The sequence below is a fragment of the Centropristis striata genome, chromosome 6 (genome assembly GCF_030273125.1).
Source record: "Centropristis striata isolate RG_2023a ecotype Rhode Island chromosome 6, C.striata_1.0, whole genome shotgun sequence".
Taxonomy (NCBI): Eukaryota; Metazoa; Chordata; class Actinopteri; order Perciformes; family Serranidae; genus Centropristis; species Centropristis striata.
In genome coordinates this window covers 33,327,584-33,344,033 of record NC_081522.1, presented here as the reverse complement: position 1 = coordinate 33,344,033, position 16,450 = coordinate 33,327,584, and the positions used below count along the sequence as shown (strand labels likewise).

The following is a 16,450-nucleotide window of genomic DNA, read 5'->3' as shown; positions in this document are numbered from 1 at the left end:
TTTCAACCAATGGCGCTTGTGCTACCGCAGTCGCTTGCTCTCCAGCCAATCAGGTAAAAGTTCAGGCTGAGAAACTATGATGGACAGGCTGGTTGACCAATCACAGCCAGTGTCGAACGGAATGCGGAGGCTACATTTACGTGACGTCCCTGCACCCAGAGCCCTGTAGAGAGAGAGTCATAACAACGGAAGTAAAGAAAAATCACCATGTAGACTTCAGATAGTTCCCGGAAGTTCTTAGCGGGCAATTTGAACACGCTTTTTAGACTGAGCTGCAGAACTTTTTCAACTATTAGTCAATCAGTGCATTGATTTGAAATTTTGCAAACTGATATGTGTATATAGTTTCATGATTAATGTGGTTCAATTAGTATATAAATATATTTCAACTAGGGCTGGGTGATATGGACCAAAAGTCATATCCCGATATATTTAGGCTGAATATCGATATAAGATATTTATCCCAATATTTTTATCGCAAAGTGAGAGCAAATGTTCAGTCAAAGTCAAAGCCAAATATGACATGTCACAAGTAGTTTTATTGACACCGTTTATTTAATTAAACTACAGGAGTACCTTTATTTTTCAAATCAAAGCTCCGTAAAGTGCACATTTAGATTAAAAAATATATCTTAAATAAAAATAGCCTATGAAATAAAATAGGTCAATCTTTTTGCTTTTTGTGAAATAAATATAGTTATATGAGAAAAGAATAACTTACATTACAAAGAACTGAATATGACAATACTAGTAAGGGCAGCATTTATATATATATATATATATATATTTTTTTTTTTAAACTTTAAAAATATGTCAATATATTTTTTTACATTGATATGTAGCCCAGCCCTAATTTCAACCTTCCTCTTATGTTGCGGGTCTAACTGACCCATTTAAAAGTTTAAAAATCTAAAAACAAAAAAAGTTAAAAGTATTTTTTTCATAAAAAAGAAAAAATGTAATTTTAAAAAAAAATCAACGTCATGTAAAACCGTTGTATTTTATTAAGTTAATAAAGTGGGGCTTTCCAATGTTCATAAAAAATGTTTTAACATGCATCTTTTTTTATGAAAAAAGAGTGAATTATTCTCATTGAACCATGATCTGAGAGAGGTAAAGAACACCATTGCACTAAATATTGATTGGAATGGAGTTAATAATGAAGTATAAAAAATGTTTATTGGGATTTTTTAGTTTCTGACACTTTTTTTTTGGTCGAACTTGAGTTGTGACTAAAAATGAACCCCTCTATGTCTGTTATAGATATAGATATACTAATTTAAATAGACAGTTAGATAGTGATCAACTAAGAAAGTGAGATAAAATCCTATTAAGACTAAAACATAACATTACTCTACGATATTAAGTCTAAAATACACAAATCTTTGATTATAGTTGTTAAACACTTTTAAATACATTTATAACAAAATCAATTTGAAAATATTTATTCACTGAAAACAAAATATAAAAACTGAAAGAACACAGCAACATTATAGTTACTCCACTCTGGTTTTGCATTACTATTAGAACCTTTTACAGCAAAACCAGAGTGCAGTAACTACGTTTTTGGGGTCAAAGGTCAAATAAATCATCATGACTTTTGAGCAGAAAAATTACATCATCAATACATGTAGAAATAAATGTCGTATCACTTATCTACATAAAACCAATTTGACTGGCTAGTTAAACAAATGTTAAAAATCTTTAAAGCAGTTTTTCTGTTTTACCCTTTGTGTCGTTACTGTAGTTAGGCTTTGTAGGGCAGAATACTCTTCCCTCTTTTTTTAAAGTATTGCATCACTCAAAAACATGCATTGTAGAAATTTGACAGGCCAAAAGTAGCTATGGTAACACTGTACCATAGAGGGTTAATTAATTGATCCTGTGTAGGTGTAGTTAATTTCTTTCCCTTGCACAACCTCATGTTCCATCCTCCCTCACCTTTTGAATACCTTTGTTTGTTGTATTGTATTTTCTTTCACTATGAATAAATTACCTTCATTTATACTTCTACTCTGATTTGTCTATGGTTGTCATGCTATTGTTCCTGTTTTAAAACGGGGACGTTACACCAATTAGGAGCACTTGTATTTGCGTTGCGGTCAAAACAAGCAGTTATTGACATGACAGAGGATATGTAACACAGTCTTAACCCTTAATAGGGCACTCATTGAAATACTTGCAAATTCCAAATTTCAACCCTAGAGAATATTGGAGGATATTACACACTGCCAGAATGTGGACTGTGGAATGTGTAAAAAATACATACGGACCCGGGGGAGGGGGGTAATATTTTGAGAAAAAAGTTTACGAGATTGATGTGGCAAATCTACGAGAAAAAATGTGCAGATTTATGAAATTTAAAGTGGTGAATCTGCAAGAAAAAAAGTCCCCCCCCCCCCCACATTTTTTTTCCGTAAATCTGCGACTCTGCGACTCTGCGAATCTGCGCAGATTTACCACTTTAAATCTCTTAAATCTGCAAGTTTTTTCTTGTAGAAGGACCCCCCCCCCCCCCCCCCCCCCCAAGTCATTGAAGAATAACACGACTGTTTCTTGCAGAATTTTTTTTCGAAATTTTTCATTTTTACATTGGAGGTCAAGGTCAATAAAGTTTATATTATTATCATTCTGATTGGTCAGATGTCATGGTGTCACTGGCTGTGACGTAGCCTGATCTTTGCTGATTACCTGGAAGAAATCCATGTGGTTCTACGACCAAACAGAGAGACAAGGGGACCTCATTTTGATATCCACTGAAGTTACCAAATATAGTTCTTCGCCCAATAAAGGGTTAACATTATGTTTTCGATGTGACAGGAGCAGAATCTGAAATCATGATAGTATCATCAGAATAATAGTGCACTGATAAGATTATCCAACAGGAAGTAATTGATTCATGTTCAACTATGGCTAACATTAAAGAACAACATACATTTTACCACTAGAGGGCAGTGTTGTGTTAAATTTAATTAAAACAACAGGGATGTAGTCATTTAAAACAGTTTTATCTCCATGCTGTTTAGTTGTTGTTGGCTGTTAAAGCTGTCTAGTTGCTCTTTTCTATTATATTCTTGCTTTATTTTTATTTTTTTACAGCATAAAGTTTTCAACCAAAAAGACATACTTTTCAGGTCAAGATTTAACATAAAAACACGATCAATTTAAAGTGATTAGACATATTTTTTTAATTAAACCTCATAGCAGTATATAAAGTAGTTAAAATGAGCCCTATCATTACAAAATGCATCAATACAAATAATCAAAGAATATATTTAGAATATATAAAACATTTTGAGTTGGGTTATTCTGCATAAGAGTACTTTTACTTTTTATACTTTAAGTCCATTTTGATGCTGATACTTTTGTACTTTTACTTCAGTAAGTTTTGAATGCAGGACTTTTACTTGTAGTGGAGTAATTTCACAGTGTGGTATTAGTGGGCTACTTCAACTTAAGTAAGAGATCTAAAGACTTTTTTCACCACTGATAATAGCCTAGTTGATCTGCGTGAACAATCGACTTCTCTTTTAGCCCAGTAGCCTCTAGACACTTATATCAAGTATTATTACAAATGTGTTTACATCAATCCAAGGTTATTATAGTTAACTAAAACTAACGAAATAACGAAAACTAGAATTGAAAAAACATTTTTGTTAACTGAAATAAAAATAAAAACTAGAGTTTTTAAAAAAACGATAACTAACTCAAACTGTACTGTGTGGTTACAAAACTAACTAAAACTAACTAAAATTAGAGTGAAAATGTACTTAGTTTTCGTTTTTGTCAACTTTTTTCATTCATAGCTCAGTGTTTCTATTTGAACATGCAACACACGGTAGATATGTTCACTGAGACTGGGATGTTTACACTCCAACCAAAATTCAAAACACCCCGAACTGTAAGAGTTAATAACCTTATTGGGGCTAAGATGGATAAACCAAAGGAAATAAAGGCAAAATTTATTATGACCTCTTTCAATCTGGCATCCAAAACATAGCCCATTACAAAAAAAACTAAAACTAACACTAAAACGAATAAAAACTAAACTAAAACTAAGCATTTAAAAAAAAATAAAAACTAAACTAAAACTAGAAAACTCGCTGTAAAAACTAACTAAAACTAACTGAATTTGAAGACAAAAATTCACAACGAAATTAAAACTAAAACTAATGAAAAATCCAAAACTATTATAACCTTGCATCAAACTAAATTACGGGATTAATTTACTTGCACGAAAATGTGAATCTGTCAGAGCGCCAGATATTCCGAGGGACTCCTGAAGGCACCATGCCGATCACATGGCAGGTGATAGTTGAGGAAGCGACAGCAGCGCTCAGTACAGGCGGGGGACAACTCCTCAGTTCACAGCACCTTGCATATGTAAGCGTGTTTTATGTGTGTGTGAGGGGCATGTGTGTATGTTTGCCTTCTCACTTTATCTTCAAGTGTGTCTCGCGAACAACATTTTTGGATTTGGAGGTATTTAAAGGGGAAGCGCATCTGGTAAGTAACGTTAATAACAGCATGGAACTAATAACTGCATTACAGTGTATTACAGAAACAAACTACAAAGTGTCATTTAGTAGATAATAGTTATTTTCTCTGGGGATTTCATATGAATATTGTGATACAGTGAGAGATATGTTTACTTTAAATTATTTGAGCGTTTAAAGCGAGATTCGGGGGACTGTCACTCTGTTGTAGGTACAGTACGACTGGTCATACTGAAAAAAAGTTCAGTTTCAACATCCGCTTTTGTTTTGTTTTGTTTTGTTTTGTTTTGTTTTCTTTCATGCAGTACAATAAGTGCAAAAGGGATCGCCCATAAACAACAATATAATATAATATAATAATATAAGCCTACCTTAAATATTGATATACAGTCATAGAAAAAATGATTAGACCACCCTTATTTTCTTCACTTTATTGTTCATTTTAATGCCTGGTACATATAAATGTACATTTGTTTGGACAAATATAATAATAACAACAAAAATAGCTCATAAGAGTGTAATTTAAGAGCTGATATCTAGCCTTTTCTCATGGTTTTCTTGATAATGATATGGGTTATTATTAATAAAACCATGGAAAATGTCGAGATATCAGCTTTGAAATTAAACTCTTAAGAGCTATTATTGTTGTTATCCTTATATTTGCACAAACAAATGTACTTTTAGTTGTACCAGGCATTAAAATGAACAAGAAATTGAAGGTAAAGGGTGGTCTAATATTTTTTTCCACCATACATTTTCTCAGTAGTTATTGTATTTTAAAATTGTACATAGGCTACTAATAACATACCAGAATATCCCAACGCTGCAGAGATGTGATGCTCAATATCAAGTTAATGATTCGCTATGACTACTGCACATTAAGTATTAACTTATGTTATCATTGTAACAGCCGTGCAGCCTCTCCATATGTGTTAAATAATTAATATGCACTTTTATTTAATAGAAAAGCAAATTTGGCTTGTGCACAAGAGGCATGTTCCAAAACACAGCGCTTTTATTGTGACACTGGCTCTCCTCTGCTTGCTCAGCCATGCAGCCGACTGTCAGCTTGCAGCTATTAAATGATGTTTAGTTGCACTGACACATGCTGTGTAATTGCAGATCATCAATTTTTGACAGCATGAGTAAAAGACGAGAAAAAGGGGGGATGCTGATATGCTAATGGGAGAATATCAAGGCTGATGCGTGGCTCCCCTCTGCCGGAGCATCTGCTGCTTATAACACTGGAAACTGCATACATAAACACACACTGACATGCACATGCACAGACATCACAGACAGGTGACTTGAGAGAGCTGAAGGAGCTTTCTGCCACAGAATACAGTGGGCTCAACAGCTCATGCTTCTTTTCTCTTGCAAATCTTATTTGAAAGGGAGAGAATTGAAAGGCATCATTGCCACTGACGACAGTGAATTGATTAAGGCTGCTTTGGTCTGCGCTTGGGTGGCATTAGCACTTAGAAGCAACAGAGGAAATAAACACAGAATCTGAAGTAAAGTGATCATGGATACATGCTCTAAATGTGTAACCAGGGTATTTTTGTAGCAGTTATAAAACAGTTTGTTGTGGGCCATGTAGGGCTGGGCGATATGGACCAAAAGTCATTTCCCGATATATTTAGGCTGAATATCGATATACGATATATATACCGATATTTTTATCTCAAAGTGAGAGCAAATGTTCAGTCAAAGCCAAATGTGACATGTCTCAAGTAGTTTTATTGAAACTGTTTATTTAAGTGAACATAAATACTGTATAACAACAGGAGTAAATAAAAAAAAAAAATCAAAGCTCCATAAAGTGCACATTTAAATAAAAAAATATCTTAAATAAAAATAGCCTGTGAAATACAATAGGCCAATCTTTTTCTGAAATAGAGATATTTATATGAGAAAAGAATAACGAACATTACAAAAGAACTAAATATGACAAACCCTAGTAAGGGCAGCATTTATATATATATATATATATATATATATATATATATATAAAATGAAAAAAAATGGACTATATCTATATTAGGGTTGTCAAAAGTATCAATACTTTTTTGAGTGAAACTACTGTAATGACACCATGTTGGCTGTAAAGAGCAACTTCTCAGCTTTCAGAAAACATATCCGTTTAGTTATTATGGTAATCTGAAGTGCGCTTGAGCAAACATGTCGCCGGCGCAACACTCGGTAAACTTTGGATGTTGGATAAGCCGAAGGGAAAAAAAGGAAAAATTTATTATGACCTCTTTGAATCTGGCACCCAACACATAGTCCATTCCAAATAAACTAAAACTAACACTAAAACTAATAAAAACTAACACTAAAACTAACACTAAAACTAAACCAAAACTAAGCATTTTCAAAAACTAAAAACTAAACTAAAACTAGCAAATGCACTCTTACAACTAACTAAAACTAACTGAATTTGAAAACAAAAATTCACAACGAAATTAAAACTAATGAAAAATCCAAAACTATTATAACCATGCTTTGAACAAGGTTTTTCGAGTCTGTGCACATATGCATGCATGCATTGTGCATAAACACTGAATCAGCTTTCATTCTTGTGATCAAAGCTGCTTGTGTAATACCAAGAGAAGCATTTCCTCTGCATCCATACACAGTAGGTTCAGATGATTGCCCTGTCATCTTAACTGCTGCTGCTAATCACAGCAGTACTGAAGTCCACTGGAGGTACTCCACTGTTCCCCTGTTGGCGATGAGAGACAAAGCAGAGAGGGAAGAATACTAAGAAGAAGAGATGGATTAATTCAGCGGAATGGCTATAAAAGAGAGATCAGAGGAGCAAAAAGAAGAAAGGAGCAGAGACGAGGAAGACAAAGCCAAGCTGTTTATCTACATAATGCTTACTGAGGGAGTGGACGAAGAGAGAGAAAGGAAAAAGAGAGGGTTATCCATGGTTTGCTGGTATGGTTTCCTGTATGTACATTTCGACTCTCTCTCTCTCTTCAAAGATACAAGCCTCTTGTTGTGAGAGAAGAATGTGTGTTTAGAAAACCACACCTCCATTTCTTATAAGGGCAATGAGGGCATGGTGTTTGACTTATAGAAAGCAACTGGGTGATTCTCATGAAGCCAGTCTAAGTTATGTCTGGGAAGATTATAAGGACATACTTTAATAAAGTAAATATATTTCACTTTTATATGAATTAACAATATAGCCATAATGAGGCACAATTCATTGTTTTGTGCTAAAATAATATTTTCTATATTTTTGATTCACAAATTCATTACCGTAATGCATTCAGATATAAAATGTATAAAATGTAAAATAAATATATATTTGTTTAAAAATGTATAATTTAACAGAATATTATCAAATATGATGGTTTTCAACAATGTATAAAGAACAAAATCTGAATGAAAATTGATCAGAAAAAATGGTTAAATGTTACGGTTGCATTAAAATATGTCTATATTTTAATAAAATACATTTTGGTGATACCAGCTACCCTTGAGCATATTTAAGTGCTTGCCAAAAAAAATAGTTGTTGTTTTTTAATTAAAAAATGTGTTATGGTAATGAATTTTGCTCACAGTGTCTCTAAAAATGTCAGAAAATACCTTACATTTTTCAAATAGATTATAAATTCATATTAAACAGTGACTTTAGATTGTATATGTGTTATAAAGGGTCAAAGAAAATATGTATTCAATGCTGTACTATGTTCATGAGAATCACCCAACTGGTTCATGGATAACCTTTTATGTCAGAGGACAATGAAGTCTAAGGGTGTTCAACGAAAATAGAAAAAGACTTTAAATAGGCCTATGTGAACACTATTTCCTGCAATTATACTGCATCTTCTACAATCTATCAAATGGCCTTTTTACAGTATTCTAGTGGGTTGTTTACAGTGCTAATGCCTCCTAATTATGTTTATCAATAGAGACCTGATACCTTTTTTTAAAAAGATATTTTTTGGCCATTTTCAAGGCTTTATTGATAGTGAGAGACAGGGTGAAGGGGGAGACATGCGGGAAAGGGCTCCGAGTCGGATTCGAACCCGGGCCGCCCGCTCACGAGGACAATGCCTCTATGGTACACGCTTGTTGGCCAAACGTCAGTGCAAGGGCCCGTTTAATGCTGCTTGCAGCTTTAATTTTACATTTGCTTTTAACCCTCTGGTGTCTCCAAAAGCTCCAAATCATGACTTCTTCATCACATCCAGACTAAAAAACAAAGCAGCGTGGAGCCCTACTGTAAATTTACCTCTAAAGTTCTGGCTGTAAACTCCATGAGGCCAGTTTCAGTTTGATGATGATATACCAAGTAAAACTGGAGACAAGCTCAAATATGTTTAGTATAAAATGATAGAACTGGATGTAACCTCTTATATGTTATATTTGCAACCTTTGTTCACATTTGCAACATTTTAAATTCTTTATTGAGCATGATAGTGTTTTGAAAGTTAAAAAAGATTCAAAGTCACATTTTATGTTGGGCAAAAGGACTAAAAAAAAGACACCAAATGACAAAAAAAGACACAAAAAGACACAAAACGACCAAAAAAAGACACAAAATGACTAAAAAAAAGATACAAAATGACCAATAAAGGACACAAAATAATGAGAAAAGACACAACAAAAGACACAAGACAGAATGACCAAAAAAAACCCCACAGAACACACAAAATGGCAAAAAATGACACAAAATGACCAAAAAAGACACCAAAACAGACACCAAAAAAGACACAAATGACCAAAAAAGACACAAAAAGACATGAAAAGGATTCAAAAATGGACAAAATAGCCCAAGACTCCATAGAGTTAATTCAAGTGTTGTCTCATGTGAGGCAGGTCCAAATGATGAAAGTAATTAAATGTAATGAAGAATGGTATGGGTGTTTTAAAAAAATATTTAAATTATTATATTTCCAGAACAATTACAGTAACATGATATAAAATGATATATACTGTGATGAAAAGTTTTGGTAATTTTGACCATGCCAAGGAGGAAATGTCCAGCTGTTGTATGTCAAATACAAAACACTATTTGCTCCTTTTTACAGTATAAACCATTACTGATTTGCACTTATATGTACAACATAACTGATCTGAACTACAGCCAGACTTTTTACTTAGAGTAGGCAACTCTTGGCAACCAGGCAAACATTTTTTCAGGATGCACTCAAGTGGAATCCATTGTGACAAAACTGTAAAACCCTAAAAACAAACAGTGACTACCATCTCATTCCAGGACTGAATGCAAGAGAAAAAAGGGTTAACATGGGTGCAGACAGGAAGCGCTACAGTGGCAAATGTGAATGGAAAGAAGGGAAACAAGTAGAGATTAAGAGCTTGTGTTATTTGATTTTCTTTCTGTTGGCTCTTATTATGCTCTCTGAGAAAATCAGGGAGTGATAGTGACACTGTTAGATGATGTAGGCCTTTAGGAGCAGAGCCAATATAAATACCAGCTTATGTATAGGCTGCAAGGGTGTGACCAATATTAGAATACTTGTGTATTGAAGGTGGCATTAACCAATGATTAGTACCAGTATTCACGATTATAGTTACGTTTTCAATGATGCGGCACAATTTGAGTAGAAGGCCCTTCCCTGAAAAGTGGGGCATTTAAACACTGTTGTAGTCAAATCTATCGGTTTGGCTTGTCAGAAACAATATCAAACAGACCCACTGACAGGCAGAGGAGAGAGGAGGCGAGGACGGACAAATAAAATCCAGGAGATGAGGGAGAGAGTGGAGGAGAGTAGCAGTGGAGAAAAGCATGGAGAGACAGTTTGAGAAGAGAGTAGGGTTGTCACGATACAAAAATTTTCAACTCGATACCGATACTCAGGAAAATATTCGATACTCCATACTATTTTCGATACCACAAGGATAAAAACAAAGATCCCAAAATTTAACAGAAGTATTTTTCTTTACAAGAATAATGCAACCTGTAAAAATGAACAGAACCACAGGTTAAATATTTATAATAAAAAACAGTTGTGCAAAAAGAAACTGCAACTATGATAACAAGCTTCAGGTCTGAGGTAGTGCAAAAAATAAATAAATACAATAAACAATAACAATTAGAACAATCGATACTTTTTACAATGAGTATCGTATCCGGATACAACATTTTAGTATCGATACTTTTTTGAGTATCGATACTTTTGACAACCCTAGAAGAGAGGAAGGAAGAGGTAAGTGCTGGATGACAGCCAGTGGTGGAAGAAGTATTCAGATCCCTTACTTAAGTAAAAGTACTAATACCACACCATGAAATTACAAGTAAAAGTCCTGCATTCAAAATGTACTGAAGTAAAAGTACAAAAGTATCAGCATCAAAATGTACTTAAAGTATCAAAAGTAGAAGTGCTCATTATGCAGAATGGACCCACTCAGATTGTTTTAAATGTATTTTAAATATATTATTAGATTATTTGTATTGATGCATTTATGTAAGCAGCGTTTGTAAAGACAGGGCTCATTTTATCTATGTAATATAGGCCTACTGTTATGAGGTTTAAAATAACTAATCATTTTAACTTTATCATGTTTTTTATGTTAAATTTTGACCTGAAAAGTAACTTAATGTATCAGCCTCAAACTGAAGTGGAGTAAAAGTATAAAGTTACATAAAATGGAAGTACTCGAGTAAAGTACATGTTACAGCAAGGTCATGTTTTTATGTTAAATCTCGACCTAAAAAGTAACTAAAGCTGTCAGCTAAATGTAGTGGAGTAAAAAGGACAATATTTGCCTCAAAATGTAGTGAGTAGAAGTAGAAGTATAAAGTACAGAAAAAAGTACAAGTACCTCAAAACTGTACTCAGGTACAGTACTTAAATGTACTTAGTTACATTCCACCATTGCTGACAGCTGGAGTTCAGAAGAGGTGATAGGAATGCGGTCAGAGCAGTGGGATTTCTTTTAAAAATTTCTAAAAAAAAAAAAAAAAAAGGATATACATTGAATGAGGAAACCAAAAGTGACCACAAGCTGCAAAGAAAAAAAATGGAAAAAGTCTCTGTTAGCTTGAATCCCGTAATCATCATTTGTGGCTAGGGGTGGACCGATTGCAATTTTCTAGCCGATCACCGATTTTTAAAAAGCCTGACCTGCCGATTCCGATTTTGGCCGGTACAGATTTTTTTATAACTCACAGCATCACCTTCAATGTTTGAATCTTATTTTATTGAAAAATAATAACAGCAGTATTTTTCTTTAACAAATAAAGGAAATCACAATGTCTGAGGTAGTTAATGAAATATTGAACTTAAAATAAATAGCAACAATTTACAGGACAAACTAACAAAACGTTAGTTTACGTGAGAGTTTGCTGTATTCAGTGTTCAGACAAATCATGTTGTTGGTGATCCCCAGTGTTTCGGTCTTTCACTCATCATACAAACATCTGCTGAAACCAGTCATGTAGTGTGTACTCCAAGTCTTTTCAAAATCTGTAAAGACTGTGAAAGTTGTGTAGTATGTCCCTACACTGCAAAAAAAGAAAAGCTGGGTGAACTCAAAATTTCAAGGCAACAAACTTCGATAAAATTTTAAGTTGGACAATTAAACTAAATATTTTAAGTTTTGTTTTTGAGTTTGCTCAACTCTGAATTTAGATTTTTGTCAACTCAACTGTAAGTTGTATAATAACTTTTAATCCTTACTTCTGCTAACTTCTGAAATGTGCTGAATTGGCACGATTGTAACGCCGCTATGAAGTGTCAGCTAATGTTGCGACCACAATTTTGAGTTAGCATTGATACGCTAATGGCTACTCTTGTAGCTATAACAAGTAGCGCCGATAGCATCAGTTAGCCGCTAGCTTTGGCTAATGACCTTATTTCACCAATTTCCCGCATTTCACAACAAAGAAATAAGAGTTAGCAGAACTATTGTCCCTTGTATTGAACCCCAACTTAAAGATATAAGTACCAACAACTCACAAACTTGTTTTTGAGCAGACAACTGGCTTCCTTTGTTGTGCTAACTTACATTATTGCCCTAAATGTCAATAATTTATATTTCCAAGTTTTACCAACTTAAATCACTATTTTAGGCCAAAAAAATACAAGTTGGCTTTTTTGCAGTATAGTTTAAGGTTCATTGGTGACTATAAATTGCCTGTAGGTGATAGTCTGGCCAGGCCATCCATTGTCAGTTGGGATCGGCTTCCCCAGTTAAGAAAAGAGGTTACGGAAAATGAATGAAAGAATGAATAACTCTGCCCAGACAGAAGTCTTTTCCAAGTTTTTCCAACTCCACCTCAAGATTGATCAGATTTGTGTTAAATTTGGTTGGTATATGTTAATTTTCTCATGGAAATTCACTGGTATTGTCATCTCAACTACTCGGTATCTTGATATCCCAGGTTCCCTACCTACTATACTCTATAGGCTGACATTTTATAAACTGAACGACTCATAAATTATTCAGATAAATAATTGGCAGACTGTGGTAATGCAGAAAGGAAGGAGAGCATAATAGTGGGCCTATGTATTTATTTGCCTTGACCTATTGCAGCGGTCCACATTCAGGGAATGACAGCATCAGTTTCTGTGCACCAGCTTCTCAATGACATTTACCTGAGACCCATACACACACAGTCTATGTGACTGTAACATAATCCTGTAATGTGAGCTGTCTCTGTTCCTTTCTGCATAGCTTTATAGCAGATTACGATTCTGTGTAACTCTAGCACCATGTAGCTAAGGCGCTGGCCCATGTAGCATTTCACTGTTTTGTCCTGCTCTACATGCTTGGCTGTCATTGGACGCTTGTACCACCTGCAAGCTTGTTTTTAGGTTTAGGTGGTGGAAAATGATTATTTGGATGGAAGCTAATGAGGATGCCAGCATACTGCGTTCACAAGGTTTGTGGCCAAAAATCGCTCAATCTGAATCTACTGACAGAGCATAAATTGTTTGTGGTTCAAGTGAGGTGGGGGAAAAAATCGATACTGCATAGTATTGCGATATTTTGCGTGGCAATATTATATTGATTCATGGCCGCCAAGTATTGATATTTAGCATTCCGACGGCTGTCAGTATTTTCACCGTTTTAGTTTTTGCTGGAGGCCGTATTGAGCTCACTTTTAGCAATATACTGGAGATACTGGTATCATATGAAACTAGAAGATCTAAGGATCTATAGGCACCATGTGTGTCAGGATATCTTGTCGGGAGGTGACACTGCAAAGTTAGGCTTTCTTCATCTTTCATTCAAAGAAATTCAGAGCAGTGAAGCTTAAAGTTGAGGAAAGTTTGATAAAATGCTGCAGTTGTTGTCGTTGATATCAGTTCAGTTCAGTTTGACTGAATACTTTGTTGGTCAGTCTGTGGGTTTGACTCTCATTGTGGGGAAATAAAAAGACTGAAGTGAGATGAATAGAATGAGATTTTTCTCTTATTTGACAAAACAATTCTAATTGACTTTAATTTTGTGAACACAAAATGCAGTTAAACAGTTAAATCTCAATATATTGTATTGCAATACTCACCATATCGCAAAATGCTTAAAATCGCAAATAATATCGTATCGTGACTCAAGTATTGGGATAAAATCGTATCGTGGGGCCTCTGCTGATTCACACCTCTAGTGGTGAGGTAGAAGGTAGTATGAAAATATCCATACTGTACAAATCAACAACATTGGATCACATTACATAGTAAGAGTTACCAACAATGACTGGACCAGCTGTCCTTTTTAATAAGACCCCCAGACACCTAAATGCACCCAACTGTAAACAAACCACCATTACTGCTGTGCAACGAGAAAATCTTGGGTTTACATTTCTCTAGAATTTTTGACAAGGAAAAAGTCCAGAAATTCCTATAGAACCTGTTACATGCTGAAAATATAGTCATTTTATGCCATTAATCCAAACCTTAAAATAATCCAACTTTTGAGCAGTTTTACAAAACGATGAAATGTATTTTCCTGTTCTTTGCTGTCATCAGCTGCTCCAACAACTAAGATGAAAGTCTGGGGGAAAATTAAATGGAAGGCAAAAATACACAAGCCTCAGCTCCATTAATTACATTTTATTTTTTATTAGTCTCCATTTAATCCTCTTGTCCTGCCTGCACTTATATTTTAGGTTAGCTAGGTCCTTATATTTCAAGGTTGACATTCCACTTACAGTATAATGTATTTCAGATTTTTATTAAATTGTGGGCTTCTTTTGATTACAATGCAAAAATGCATTCATTGCCAGATTGCTGTTTTATAATCATAATGTAACAAATAATTCCTTCTAGCTTTTAATGAAACAGCACATCCTAAACCACACGGTAGAGCTCTGGCAGTGGTAATGAATGTTGTTTTTTTTCCAAAGAGGACTTCTCTATATTTGTAAACCAGCATGTAAGTTGAACTCAAGTGGGGAAAAAACAACTAAAGGAGAAAGAAAAACATCCTGTTCCTCCTGCTTACATAAATTGCCAATTTGTGCAGTTTAGTGTTCCCAGCACCAAAAATGAGTTTAAATTGATTATAAAGTTAACCTTTAAAATCAAAGAAACTTGTGAGTCTCACAAAAACATGATATAATATGACTTGGTTGGGGCGCCCCTCTATAAAACAGAGAAAAAAAATCCAATTCACCTAAATCAGTCTCATAAAGTTCCTAAACTATCAGTTTGGAACACTTAATAATTATAATCAAATTACCATATTCATATTTAGTAGTGGTTGAAGGAATTTTGAGTTCTTTTCATAGAAGAGGCTGGCACATCACTCATAATATACAACATTAAATGGACTGCATATGTATAAAAAAGTATTTATGCATAAAAGTAAAGCAAACAAAACACACATCTATAGGATATAGATCTACACAGTGTAATCGAAACAGAGTATTTTTACAGTGTGTGTGTATGGGAGAGTAAAAGTGTGTGTGTATGTGTGTGTGAGTCGTAAAACCATAAAGATGATGTGGGGGAAGAACGGTCTCTTCGGGCCTTGGAGGACAAGGAGCATATATTGGCTTTAAATTCTTCTACAAAGATGTATGTATGTTAAAAAAACAATTTAAAGTGCATTGGGTGGTTGGTAGAGTTAGTCTGGATATAAAACTTAATGTCTGTGTAAAGCGAAATTCAAACATCCGACTTCCAGTGGTGCGGCTACAATAATCACAACAATAATACTTAAAACACACATAAACCATAATTACTGATTAGAGGTCAAAATCTTGTGCTTATCCTTTGCTGGTTATATCATCTAAAGCCCAGTGCATACCAGTCCATAAATGGAGGGACTATGAAGAAAGGTGTTGGAAGGAGGTTTGGTTGAAGGTTGTCTTTCAATAATTGGGTCTTGCAAATTTAAGTTTTCGCTCGCTCCTGTTCGTTTGAAGCAGTGAGAGGCCTTCTGTTGTGGTTTCTGGTAGTGGCAGTGGACCATTTGAAGCACAGAGCAGTCTGGGGAGTAGGCTGGGTGGCTGCAGGATTCCTTATCTCTGAAGGGAGATCTCTGCAGGAGGCCTCAAACCTGACGTGCAGGAAAAGAGGAAAAAGGGAGGGGCTCTAGTCTCTGGAGGATCCAGGCCTGTGCCCCCTTCCAGGAGGAGAAGGAGCAAGAGGTGCAGCCCCTTGAGGGAGGAGAGACTGAATGATGGTGAGGCAGAGATGCAGGAAGTTTGGTTCGTTCACCTGAGCGTTTCGTTCTTTCAACAAATCACTAAGTCACACAAGCTCTCACTCAGAGAGAGAGAGAGAGAGAGCCAGACAGACAGAGTGAGAGAGGTATATTCTCAGACTGATCTAAGGGACGGATAAGGGAACATCCTCATCTTTAATGTCAGCAATCTCGTTCTATTGATGCTAATTGGTGAAGAACCTGGTGTTTCTTGTTGGCTCCACACACACACACACACACACACACACACACACACACACACACACAGTGGTATTATCTTGTGTGACAGGAGGGCCTGGGGGGCTTAGGTCTGGCCTCTA

At 35.1% G+C, this 16,450-nt stretch overlaps 1 protein-coding gene across 7 annotated transcripts in view; it reads left to right on the top strand.

The window, feature by feature from the left end:
* Positions 1-4,336: 4,336 nt before the first annotated feature.
* Positions 4,337-16,450, top strand: part of ppfibp2b (PPFIA binding protein 2b) — a 93,274-nt gene continuing 81,160 nt past the window's right edge. For all 7 annotated transcript variants that reach the window (XM_059334296.1, XM_059334294.1, XM_059334293.1 and 4 more), the window contains exon 1: positions 4,337-4,506. The gene's annotated coding sequence lies outside the window, so the exon portion shown is untranslated. The remainder of the gene's footprint in view (positions 4,507-16,450) is intronic.